Below are 12,021 nucleotides of genomic sequence, written 5' to 3'. Positions count from 1 at the left end.
AATGGTAAACCTCTTCTGAGTACTCTCTACCTGGAAGACTCTGAAAAGGGATGGCATAAACATTGACTTGAAGGTACACATTTATTATTAGTAGCATTACTACACACAGACACACACACTTACTCTGTGGATTTGATGTCAGGGCAATATTTGAATCCTTTGCAAGTCTTAGGTCCAGGCATTGTTGGATGGCTTTCAAAGCCCATGCCTCAATGAAATTAGCATTCTTTAGCCTGCTGCCTGCCTTTTTCACCTGCTTTCACACTCAGGCCTTCCACCCAGCAGACGTCTGCCAGCAAATACTGGGAAGGAGGCTGTTTTGTGACTTGTGATGCCAATTAAATATATGTTGAACCTGAATGTTGCTTTGGGGGGAAAAAACTCTCTTGCTTTAATACATGGCTGGATGCCCACATCTGCCTTACCCAGAACAGCCACTAGTGTGAGAGAGTTGTAATCCAGAAACATCTGGAGGGCCACAGATGCCCACTCCTGATTTAATGGAAAAAACAAGACCAGGAGAGCTGCCTCAGTTATTCCCATTTGCCAATATTCTATTTTAGGCTGGAAGCCGTAACCTCTATTACATTTTTCTTAAAAGAGAAAAGTACAAGATTCAATAATTACATGGAAGGATTCTGCTGAGAGCAGATGGCATGAATGTTTGTCTTTTCATGCTCTTATGAAAGAATACATTGCAACCCTAGGAGATTTCAGTTCTAGGACACTGCAGAAAATAGCGGACTATGAATATTAATACATGTCTTTCCTTCTTTGGCCAGTTGTCCACACTACCCTGACTCCTGCTGCTACCATCTGGTCTGTCTTAACACTGTCAGAAATACTGGCACCCCTTTCCTTAGTTGAAATTGTGTCTCACAGTTGACTTTGTAGCAGCCTTTCATTTTCTGTCTAAATGGCCTTCCAGTATTATATTTCCTATTTTTCGAAATGATCACTGAAATAAAGATGGTAGGGGGGAAATGCAGAGACTCCACACTTCATTTACTAGGAGGGTATTACTATTCTGGAACAAACAGGGCTGTGGTTATTCCTGTTTCTACTGGATGCTTGTAACATGATTGTGCTTCTTTCTCCCCATTGGCTGGTACATGCAGGCGCTTTTGAAGGTTTCCTTGGAGGAGATAAAGCAATGGAAACATAGGCTCTGTCCAGAAGGATATATAGATTGCTGTTTGGATTGCTTTTGGTGCGGTTTGGTTTGAATCACATTATGATGTCCACATTTATTTTGATTTGCAGTGCTCCATCGCTCCTCTTTTCTAGAGCTGTTCTGCTCATTTCTGGCACAGTGCTAGGGCTTCTTTGTGAGTTTGTTTTTGGCATAGTCCAGAACGCTTCTGATTCCCCCATCATGTAGCCTGTGCAGATGGTTAGTTTGCATTCAAGTGGAACTATAGATGGTGTTATCTGAGGTGACAACCCTGTTATGTATTAGGTAGGTTGTGACATTTTAATGGATGATGGGAACCTCCTCCTTTATTTCCATTATATATATGTTTGTGTGTGATTGTTGATCAGTGGGATTGAAATGTTTTGGGAAAAGGTCTGCTCTATGTGACAATTTAGAGTTTAATATTAGTACTAGTTAGGGAGTCAGACCTGAGAGTTTGAAAAGAAAAAGGTCCTGAGAATTAATCAAGAGAATTTATTGAGAATTTATTAATGAAAGTCTGCCTATCAAGTTTAGAACAACTGTGTGTCAGAAAAATTGAAAACCTGTATAGAAGCTACGGTATTTTAATCTTTAAATACAGAAGAAATAAATTTATATTTTGCTGTTTCAATCTTTATTGTTCGCATCCTAGAACTCACCTTTGCCTTCATACTTATTACCATAAAAATCCTGTTTGTTTGTTTAAATCAAACTCTCATTTATTTTATGTGTAACTATGAAGAAGTAAAACAGACTGCAGACAGACAATAACACACAAGTCATGCTACTTGCTACCAGTAGAAACAAACAAACAAACAAAATAGAAAAATAGAAAAATCCTTTCGCTAACCACCTGAATAATCTAAGCTACCAATTTGGCATCATGAACCATGGTAATCACTTCTGACTCATTTTTGAACTATTTGCCTTCACCACAATTTTTAGACTATCTTTACTTATTGAAGCATTCCGGAAGACTTGAAAGCTGATCTTATTTTGTTTTGGTTTTTTGCATTTTTAAAAATGATCCAGAAATGATATTGTCAGTCTTCGGCTATCTCTATGAAGGGGTCATAAGGCCACTTTCTATATTAGCTTTTAGAAATGCCATGATCAGCTGCCTGGGAAAAATTCTGCTCATATAAGAAGAGGCTTTTCCATGTGACTGAACCTTAGTGAGAAATTAGATTCCAGCTTCTCTCTTCCACCAGATACAACCATTGATTTGGTTGTAATTGGCTTTTTGATCTATTTATTTCCCTCTTTAGGGTCCATTGTGCCTCTAAATTGCATGTGCATCAGTGCAAAACAAAAAAAAGTTTTAGCCAAGGTTGGCTTATAAATGGGGCAGGGGAACACACCTCCCTGAAATGTTGGGGCAAGGAACCCCACCCCAGTCCAGGAACGAACCCCTGCTTATGGCATGTTAGTTTTCCAATACATCAACTTGTGTAGAAATTGATCAGGATCTCAACCGTAGATTGAATCATATGAGGCCAGACACAATTGGGATACATGCTAAAGATCCAGGTTGTTTTCCAAACCAAATCACCAGACTAGTTTCTCAGCAGCTTCACTTTTCTGGATCATACAATGCAGAGGTTCTTAAAAAGATCAGAAAAATCAGGGCATTCATTCAGGGAGCTTCTGGATTAAGAACCAACAGAATAAATTAGATGGACTTTTGTGTCTGGTCTGTGGGCATCTCCAGATCCCAGTCAAAAAGATTGGGGAGAAAAACAGTATTGCATAGTCACAAATATTCAGTCAATTGCACTTTATTTATTAATTTTTTTGTTTCCTCTCCAATTAGAGGACAAAGAGAATGTTTAAATACTGTATGATTGCAGGGCAATGTAGAAACAGCTATTCTGGCTTTGAAAACGTCACTATGCACGTGGACTTGCTGCTTAATTTCATAATCTGGGCAACTGTTTGCAGATAAATGACAGCAGCCCCATAGTAGGCTGATTTAGTCCTAGAGCTGATATTACACTACAGTATCCCACAATTAATAATCCTAAAAGTCAACATAATTTCTAAAACTTCAGTTTTTACTCTCAAGATTAATGGGAGTCATTTCATGTGTTCTTTGCGCCCTTGTTGCTAATTATATTATGCAATATTCTATCTACCATTACCTTTCCAATTAAACCCTGTAATTTTAAAAAGTGCCCTCATTAAGTTATTTGATTACTTGACAAACCTCTTTTGTAAAACTAGCATTTCATCTACCCTATAGAATAGCAATATCTCTTTTCCGGACAGAGTTGTTGAGGACCTCTACTACTTTTTTTTCAAAATAATGTTTGTTGTCATCAAGTGCTCTCAAGTTGCCTCTAACTTATGGCAAACTTATGAATGAGCAATCACCAAAATGTCCTCAGCAGACCGCTCATCTCTAGCAGACTCAAAACTGTGTGGCTTCCCTTAGGTCCTAATCTTTTCCTGTTGCCTCCAACTTTTCCAAGCATTATTGTCTTTTCCAGAAAATTTTGCCTTCTCATATTGTGCCCAAAGTATGCGAGTCTTAGTTTTGCAATTTTTGCTTCCAGAGAGAGTTCAAGGTTGGTTTGTGGTACAACACAATTGTTTGTCTTTTTGGCAGTCCAGAGTATCTGCAAAGGTCTCCTCCAGCACCATATTTCAAATGAATCATTTTTTCCCTCTCTGTTGACTTTATTGTTCAGCTTCCATACCCATCCATACTGATTGGGAATACTATTATGTGGATGATCATTGTATTGGGCTCTAGTGACACATCCATACACTTGATGATATCTTCTGAGTCTTCTTCTGATTTCTTGTTTGTTCACATGCAGAATAAGAAGACAAGACTCCTAATCTTGCTGCTTCCTCTTCTGGAAATGAAGAGACCGATTCTCATATGCTATGAGGCAGGTTACTAACTGTCTCTTCTTGCTGTCACTCCCCACTGCCATATTCCACAAAATTGGGCACATTTTGCTATAGGCTACGCTTTCTCCCTTTTGCCTGTCCTTATTGCCTTTCCTTTCTGTCAGACTCTGGTTGACTAGGCAAAGTTTACCAAGGTAGAAGGAAAGTTGCTAACTCTTCCTTTCCTTGCTGCCACACATCAGAAGAGGAGACATACTTTAGGAGGTGAATAACTATCTTTCCATAAGTTAGGACGGGGATCACTGTCTCTTCTTGCTGCCTCTCCCCGACTCCACCCTCCAGATGAGAATGAGCCTCATGTGGACAAGTACAGGTTTTCCATTCCAATCATACCAAAATAATTTCTTTGGACTAAGGGATTTTAACATGAAGTCAACAGAATGTATAACGACAATGAGCCAGCCACACTATAAATCTTTCAATTCCATCAAATTAAAAAAAAATGTTCTGCTTCTGTACAACCCCATAGTGCTTAAAGTACTCACTGGGTGGCCTACAATGTTTTAATTATACAGGCTACACACTGCCCCGCCAATAAGCTGGGAAATCATTTACCAACCTCAAAAGATGAAAGGCTGAGTGAACCTCAAGCCAGCTGTCAGATCTGTTGGTATGAAACGCTGACTGTGAGCAGAGTTTTGGCTGCAATACTACAGTTTAGCCACTGAGCCATGAGGCTCTATATAAGAAGACTGGTAGACTGAGCAGAATTCTGTTGGGCTTCTACACCAGAGTAAGTAAAATTGTATACGTTGTTGGAGAAAATTATAGCTAAATTAAAAGGTGCTGATAGTGTCTCATTGTGTATTCCTTCTTGTGACTCCTATGCAACAAGGCATGACCAACATTTCATTCATTAGCTATAATCTGCTGCCACAATTTATGTGAATTCAGTTATTCTTGGGTAAAGCTCCAGCAAGGATCTGGTTGCCATCTTCAGGCATTTATAATAAAGTTTATGTGTTCATCAAGCACAACACTTATTATTTCAGTTAGTGTGAAGTTTTTCAGTACCAAAAGTAGCTCAACAGTTTTAGTTTATAACTCATAGCTAATACATACTGACATACAAGTGACCTTGTAATTAATATGTAACATTTCTAACAACTATTAGCCAGTTGCTGATGCATTTGAAGCTGATAGTTTTTGGGTTGTCAGATTTGGATAATTTTATTCCAGAGCTGGTGTCAATCTTGTGATACAACCTGTAACTGGATCAAGTTTGCGGAATGTAGATGAAGACCAAATAGGGTCCCTGAAATCCCCTGGCTCTAATTAGCCATGATTCGAAAGCTCATTAGCTTCAAAGCCTCTGACAGTAAAAGAAAATGGAGTTAAGGATTTTGAATCACTTATTAGGAACATCATTATGCATGTACCTAGAGTTCAAGCCAGTCCTGAGCATATGGCTGCTCAGCTATGGAAACTCAGTTGGGGATGGCACCAGTAAAACCAGTTCTTAAATATCTCATATAACTTGAGAAATTTCCATAAGTGATATGGTATCCCAAGAGATATTGCCCATCTCTATTAGGGTCACCATAAGTCACATGGTGATTTGATGGCACAGAGCTATTGGAACAATAAATATGTCTGCATAATTCATTTCTGGTAGAGAAATATAGTAATAGAGCTTCTAGATTCATTCTGATTTCTTTAAACAGGAACAATGGGTATTCTTTCACTCTGCAGGAAAGGAATGCGGGGAGGGGGAGACTTGGGTCTCTTCATGCTCCTGCCTTTCTGACAAGAGAGAAGTAGGGCTTTTTGTTCAGCTGAAGGTTTCTTGCTTTGGGTTGCTCACATGTAGGTCTTCAGACTTAGCATATTTATGTGACAAAGGCGGGATATTTTGTGTCCACTGAGCCTCCCTACTCAAAAGCAAAACTGTGAGTTGCTAAAGTGACTAGGAGATCCCAAAGGTTAGTTCAGTGATACCCAGAAGCTGGGAGTTTGATTCCTTCCGAGAGAAAGCCAGCCCGATAGCCTTGGGGAACCTGTACAATCCCAGGTACACCCATGCGGAAAAAAGGGAATGGGAAACCACTTCTGAATACTCTAGACCTAGAAAACCCTGGAAAGGATTGCCATAAGTCAGAATTGACCTGACAGCACATTATTATTGAATCCCATCCCTTATTAATTAATTAATTAATTAATTTATTTATTTATTTATTAATTAAAAATATTTTACCCTGTCTTTCTCCTTGAAAAGGACCCAACAACAATGGAAGGGGATATTTAAAGTTGAAAGTTAATAACAATGAGTATACAATGGTGGTTGACATCATTAAAAGACAATATTTAGAATTACAAACAATAAGGAGGCATCTTACATCATTAAGAGGCAGTATTAAGTCTGTTAACATATGGCAGAAAAATATGGAATTGTCTGTCTGAATTATGGGAGAACGACCAAGCAAAGGAAGAAACACTGAGTCATTCTGGTTTGCATTTAGCCAGAACAGGTGACATGCCTGCACAGGTGCAATGCTCCATTTGCTGAGTAAGCGTAGCATCATATACAGGTATATAGGTAGGCAATTAACAAACCTAAGTTGTTGGGTTATTCATGGAGAAGCAGCGTGTCACTTTGTCAGCATCTTGGAGTATTGGACTGGACTGGACTGTGATTGCTATTTTCTTTACTGCCAATTCTGAAGAGGTGTATATATGTATGTATATTATGTAAATGCAGTTCTGGTGAAGGGAACACATCTGAGTCTTGTGTTTTCATTTTTGTCTCCTCACTGCTCTATGTTTGGAGTTCTTAAATTCAAGCAACACTTTCAACAGCACTGCTTACTCTAACAAGATCAATAATAAAAAAAATGTTATTCTGAGAAATGGAACACACAAAAATGGAAAACACAAGTAGTACTAAAAATCTGGTCAAAGCAGTAATACATAACAATCCAGCTAAAATTAGTACACAGGTAGCTGGTTACTGAGGGAAGGCTTACTTGAAGAGAAAGGTCATTGAGAGCTTGCAGAAGGATAGCAAAGGTGGAGCCAGTTTGGCTTCCTGTAGGAAGGAGTTCCAAAGTTTGGGAGCAGCAACAGAGAAGGCTCTCTCCTGTGTCCCCATCTGTGAAGGTTGTGGAATCGAGACAAAGACCTGATGATCTTAACACCCGAGCTGGCTCATATTGGGAGATATGGTCTTTGAGATAGCTTGGACCCGAGCTATAAGTTAAAACCAGCACTTTGAATTGTGCCCGGTAATTGATGGCAGCCGGTGGAGCTGCTGTAACAGGGGGATTATGTGATCCCTGTAATGAGCCAAAGTCAGCAATCTGGCTGCTGCATTTTGGACCTGCTGAAGTTTCCTGACACTTTCAATTGGCAGCTCCACATAGAGAGCATTACAGCCATCCAACCAGGAAGTAACGAGGGCGTGTATCACAGAGGCCAGATCGGATCTCTCAAGAAATGGACGTAGCTGGTGCTCTGGTTTTAATTGTGCAAATGCACTTCTGGCCACCATCAAAACCTGGGCATTCAGGTTCAGGGATGAATCCAGGAGCACGCCAAGCTGAACACCTGTTTTTTCAATGGGTGTTTAACCCAACCAGTACTGTCTGTATCCCTATTCCTTGCTCTGCCTTTCGACTAACCAGGAGCACCTCTCTCGTGTCTGGATTAAGTTTCAATTTATTCACGTTCATCCACTCTATTACTGATACCAGACACTGATCTAGAGCTGAAGTAGCTTCCTTGGATTTAGGTGGCAAGGAGAGGTAGAGTTGGGTGTAATCCACCTAATGGTGACACCGAACCTCAAAACTCCAGATAATCTCTCTCAGTGGTTTCAGGTAGATGTTAAATAACACAGGAGACAAAATAGAACCCTGAGGGACCACCAGGGTTTTGAATAGGAGTCCCTCAGCACCACCTTTTGAATTCTCTCCTCCAGGAAGGACTGAAGGCATTGTAAAACAGTGCCCCCAACTCCCATTCAGAGAGACAGGTCAGGAGGATACTGTGGTTGATAATACTGAAGGCCACTGAGAGGTCCAGCAAAACCATCAGGGACCCAAATAGCCTATTTAGTTCATGTTGTAGGTCATCTACCAAGGCGACCAAATCTGTCCCTGGCCTGAAGCCAGATTGAAGTGGACCTAGATACTCTGTTTCATCCAGGAACCTCTAGAGCTGAGAGGCCACCACCTGCTCTAGTACCTTCCCCAAGAATAGGATATTAGTTACTGGTCAGTAATTATTCAGTACTGTGGAGTCCAAAGAGGGCTTTTTCAAATTGTTGCCTCCTTTATATAAGATGGGATCCTACACTGTTGCAAGGAGGCACTCACTCCTCCTCCTACCCAATCTACCAGTCTCTTTGTGGCAGCTTTTAATAGCAAGGAAAGGCAAGGATCCAGCAGGAACATGGTAGCCCTCAGCTCCCTGAGAATCCTGACTGCATCAGGCTGCAGAAACTGAAACTCATCCATTAACACAGGGGAAGCAGGGGGCAGTTTCATTCAAAGAGCCTGAAACAACTACAGCATTCAAGTCAGAGCAGAACTGAGCAGTTTTGCTTTCAAAGTGTTGTGCAGATTATTCACAGTGAGCTACAGTGTGGTCTGCATTATCTACCTAGGGCCTAACATGCAGCAGGCCCCTGACCATTTGAAAAAGCTCCTCTGGGCGATTCCATGCAAATGCAATAGAGGCAGAGAAGAATGACTTCTTTGCTACTACCACTGCCATGGAATTGGCCTTCCAGTGGTCCCTAGCTCTTCTTTGCTTAGATTCACTCCAAATTTCAACCCACTCAGGAGACCTGTGTTTGATCATGGGAACTCACAACAAGGATTGGAACTGGTAAAACCACTCCTTGAATATCTCACTTACCTTGAAAAACCCTATTAGGTTGCTGTAAGTCACATCTGCCTTGGTAGTGCATAAGAAGAACAACAGGACCACACCACAGCACCTTCAGTTTATGAAAAAAAAAAAAAAAACAGAAATAAAACAGAAGCAAATGTTGCCCTCTTCCCACTGTTAGAGGTCTGCATGAGTGGTGTTTTCATAGAAGCCTTGGGACCCTCCATCCCATAAACAGAAACCAGAAATACTTACCTGGGCTTTGGTTTTTCTAAAATATCAGCTCCCAGGCCTAGTATGACCTATCACGGGCTCTAGGGGTGCAATTTTGGGTCCTCAAGTCTACTGACATCACACTACAACCGCCTCTTAACAACACAACTCTGCAACAAGCAATTTGAGGATTTCTTAGTCCCTTCAGGAACTTACCATTTTTCTTTTGAACAAATGACAGAAAAATGGAAAACCTCACATAACACGCTTCAGAATATTCTTCATTTTAGTGAGAAAATTAAAGATACAGTAAATTAAACTCAGATATAGCTAACACTGGTATGGAAGTGAAGGATGGCATAGATTAATGGATGAAGAGCAACTGAACTGTTATTAAAGCATTTAATTAAGGTAGTTCTCTGGCCTCCCAAAACAAAGACACAGTGTACCCAATGAACTTTTACTCCAGTACAAAAAATGTGGTGATGTTGATACCTTCAGTTGAGATTTTTTTTTGCTCAGTATAGGTTATAAATTATTTTTTATTTTATTTTATTGTATATCTTAATGTGGCTGCAGGCAAGGAGGAGGAGGAGCAGGAGGAACTGTTCTCAACCATCCTAGGCTACAGGAAATATTCAACTATGGGCTCAAGATACAGGAAGCCAGAGTTTGGTTGAATATCAGGAAAAACTTCCTAATTTTTAGAGTAGTATGGTAATGGAACCAATTACCTTGAGAGGTGGTGAGCGTTCCAACACTGGAGGCATTCAAGAGAAATTGAGACAACCACCCAGCAGATATCATTTAATTTGTATTCCTGTATTGAGCAGGAGGTTGGACTTGATGGCTTAATAGGCCTCTTCCAATGTCATTATTCTATATATTCACGAAGGCTTTCACAGCCGGGATCTAATGGTTGTTGTGGGTTTTTCGGGCTCTTTGGCCATGTTCTGAAGGTTGTTCTTCTTAATGTTTCGCCAGTCTCTGTGGCCGGCATCTTCAGAGGACAGCACTCTGTGCAACAGCGCTGTCCTCTGAAGATGCCAGCCACAGAGACTGGCGAAACGTTAGGAAGAACAACCTCCAGAACACGGCCAAAGAGCCTGAAAAACCCACAACAATCATTATTCTATAATTCTATGATTCTAAGAGGAGGAAGAGGAGAAATAGTCAAGTGGAGAGCAAGAAGGCAACCCAAGCCTTCAGAAGTTTTTAAAGTCAGGGATATATGGATTTCAGAATCTGGAAAATAATTGTTTCAGAAGCTACAAATCCCTGAATTAGTCAACCAACACGGCCACTGTCTAGTTGTAGAAAACTAATGATTCCAAGGTATGTGGGCTGAACTCAAGCGTTATGCAAGATTCAGGTAAGCATTACCAACCAATCAAGGCAAAACTAGACAAGGCTATGAACCTATAGGTAGAAACTGTGTTCCCCCAAGTGACAAAAGAGGTTTGACTGTAAAGAAGTATGACTCATCATTTCAAATTGGTACTAGCTTCCTTTTTGGTTTTGATTGTTGAGAGGGAAATTGCACTGCTGGAGGACAACACTGTAAAAGCAGAAAATAAGCACTGTCTCTGATCATTAGTTACCAGACAGTGGAGAAAGTGGGGAGCACATTTGCTCATTTTGCTTCCTATTTTGGATCCCAGGCCCCCTTTTTTATTTTACCTCTCGTTCGTTTCAATGGCAGGGGAAATAAATTGTGCCAGCTCCAAGTCTAGAAAACTTCCCCCATCTAAGAAGTGTTTCCATGGAACAAGGAGGTTTTGCATGCAAGACATTGGCCTGAACATCTTTGTAGTCCCTCTCCCTTTTGTCTTTCATTATCATCAGAGCATTGCTGGTCGAGCAGCTATAGTGATGGAAATCACCATTGTCTAAGGAGATGTCCCTGAGCAGAACTCCCTTTCCACCAGCAGAAAGAGTGGTCCATAGTGTTCCGGGCACCCCTAAGACTGCACTCTAGTTGTTTCAAAATATGCATATGTTGAGAGAAAAAGAAAACACACATTGAAAGGTTGTTTTGGTGTTTTGTTTTGTTTTTTGAAAAGAATTTTCAGAGCAAAATAGAGGTGTAAATGTGCTTTTCTGAGATTTTTTTTAAACATGCTTATTAATACAGAAGGAGGACACTCCAAATTATAGGGAAGAACTGAAGTGAAACAGGCAGATTACTGCATCCTTATATCAAAGTCTTTGTTTCAAGGAAAGCCTGCTTTGAGAATGTAGGAGACAACATAATGCAAATGTCAAAATGGGGTATGACTAACATTAGGTTTTCCAGGAAAGTAATCCTTTAGATTTAAAAGTACGTATACCTCATGGTAGGCCTTAAAAGGGAAGACTTCAAAGAGCTCACAGGATCTATTAAAGAAAAATGTCATGTGAAACCACCTCTTGTGTTCTCTTGTCCTCAACTCCAGGGACTCTGGAGAATACAGTGTGTCACATTATTGTCAACCTGGCTGGCATCTTGAAATAATGATCTCTCCTCTGGAATAGCAACTTGGGAGCACATAAAGCAGCCTGTCGAGCTAATAAGAATGAATACACCTCTGCCCTGAAATATACAACTAACCAAGTTTTCATGTCATTCTGTGACCTTAATAAATAATAATAAATGAATCATGTCCTGTTAAGTCAATTCTGACTTATGGTGACCTTTTCCAGGGTATTATAGGTGGATACCCTATTCATGGATTGCTGCCTTGTCGTGGTGAAGGGTCTTGAGTAATTCAGAGAAGCTATGGGCTATGCTGTGCAAGGACACCCAAGACGGACAGGTCATAGTGGAGAGTTCTGACTAAACATGGTCCACCTGGAGCAGGAACTGGCAAGCCATTCCAGTATCTTTGCCAAGAAAACCCCAT

Source organism: Pogona vitticeps, chromosome 2 (assembly GCF_051106095.1).
Source record: "Pogona vitticeps strain Pit_001003342236 chromosome 2, PviZW2.1, whole genome shotgun sequence".
Taxonomy (NCBI): Eukaryota; Metazoa; Chordata; class Lepidosauria; order Squamata; family Agamidae; genus Pogona; species Pogona vitticeps.
Note: the sequence above shows the minus strand (reverse complement) of the source record.